Raw genomic sequence first — 1,777 nt, forward strand, 5'->3', positions numbered from 1 at the left:
ACCATAGCAACACCCACCCAATGCACGCACTCCAGCAGGTATATCTCACTGGTCATCCCCAAAGCCAACACCTACTTTGGCCGCATTTCCTTCCAGTTCTCTGCTGCCAATCACTGGAACAAATTGCAAAAATTTCTGAAGTTGGAGACTTATATCTATCTACCTCATTACCTTTAAGCATCAGCTATCTGAGCAGCTTACCGATCGCTGCAGCTGTACACAGCCCATCTGTAAATAGCCCATCCAACTGCCTACCTCATCCCCATGTTTTTATATACTTTTTTTTGCTCTTTTGCACACCAGTATTTCTACTTACACATCATCATCTGCACATCTATCCCTCAAGTGTTAATTTGTTAAATTGTAATTACTCTGCTTCTATGGTCTATATATTGCCTTACCTCCTTACTCCATTTGCACACACTGTATATAGATATTTCTATTGTGTTATTGACTGTACGTTTGTTTATCCAATGTGTAACTCTGTTGTTTTTGTCCCACTGCTTTGCTTTATCTTGGCCAGGTCACAGTTGTAAATGAGAACTTTTTATTTATTTTTTTGACCTTTATTTAACCAGGAAGGGCTCATTGAGATTTAAAATCTCCTTTTCAAGAGCGTCCTGGCCAAGATAGGCAGCGCCAAGTCATTACAAAAATTACAGACAAACATGAAAAACTACAAGTAATCTAGTAAAAACCATAGAATTCACAAAGAGTATAACAAAATCATAAAACAGCAAATTAAAAACATTGACATGTCAGGGAATCAGTCTCCAGATCATTCATCAGTGATTTAAAAACACCAATCGGGACAAGTTCTTCCAGTTTAAAAGTATTTTGTCAGGCGTTCCAAGCCGATGGCGCAGAGGACATAAAAGCCCTTTTACCAAATTCAGTTCGGACATTTGGAACAGTTAGCAGGATAAAGTCCCGCGAACGAAGAGAGTACCCACCACATTTCTGAACAATAAAAATGGCCAAATAAAAAGGTAGTAAACCCAAAATGGCTTTGTAAATAAAAGTATACCAGTGACTGAGCCTGCGAGTGACTAGAGAAGGCCAGCCAACCCTGATATATAAAGTGCAGTGGTGCGTAAGGGTTTTGCAGTTTAAAATAAATCTCAAAGTGCCATGGTAAAGGGTGTCAATTGATCTCAAACACTGAGCGGAAGCATTCATATATAAAATATCCCCATAGTCTAGTAAAGGCATAAATGTAGCTGATACTAGCCTCCTTCTGGCTTCAAAAGAAAAACAAGCCTTATTCCTAAAATAAAATCCTAATTTCAGCTTCAATTTTTTTGTAAGTTGTTGAATATGCATTTTAAAAGAGAGGCCATCATCAATCAAAATTCCAAGATATTTATATGAGGTTACAACCTCAATCTCATTGCCCTGACAGGTAGTAATAGGTGAAAGGTTCAGAGGTCTATTTCTTGCTTTAGAAAACATCAGTAGTTTAGTTTTGTCAGTATTGAGGATAAGCTTCAATCGAGACAAGGTATGTTGAACAGTATTAAAAGCAGTTTGCAAGTTCTGGAAAGCTTTTGTAAGAGATGAAGCACAACAGTAAATAACAGGATCATCAGCATAAAAATGAAGTTGTGCATTTTGGACATTTTTGTCTAAATTATTTATATAAATAGTGAATAAGAGAGGACCAAGTACAGAGCCTTGGGGCACACCATTCAAGACAGACAATTTAACAGACCTAAGCCCATCAAATTGAGTGCACTGAGTTCTATCAGACAGATAGTTAACAAACCATGCAACTGCA

The 1,777-nt window shown here is 37.6% G+C and overlaps 1 protein-coding gene across 1 annotated transcript in view; it reads right to left on the minus strand.

The window, feature by feature from the left end:
• Positions 1-735: 735 nt before the first annotated feature.
• LOC145876269 (NLR family CARD domain-containing protein 3-like) overlaps positions 736-1,777 on the minus strand; it is a 27,010-nt gene continuing 25,968 nt past the window's right edge. The window contains exon 6 of the mRNA XM_082972064.1: positions 736-1,777. This exon is cut by the window's right edge and continues 2,249 nt beyond it. The gene's annotated coding sequence lies outside the window, so the exon portion shown is untranslated.

Source organism: Salmo salar, unplaced genomic scaffold, assembly GCF_965601325.2.
Source record: "Salmo salar unplaced genomic scaffold, fSalSal1 ptg000536l, whole genome shotgun sequence".
Taxonomy (NCBI): domain Eukaryota; kingdom Metazoa; phylum Chordata; class Actinopteri; order Salmoniformes; family Salmonidae; genus Salmo; species Salmo salar.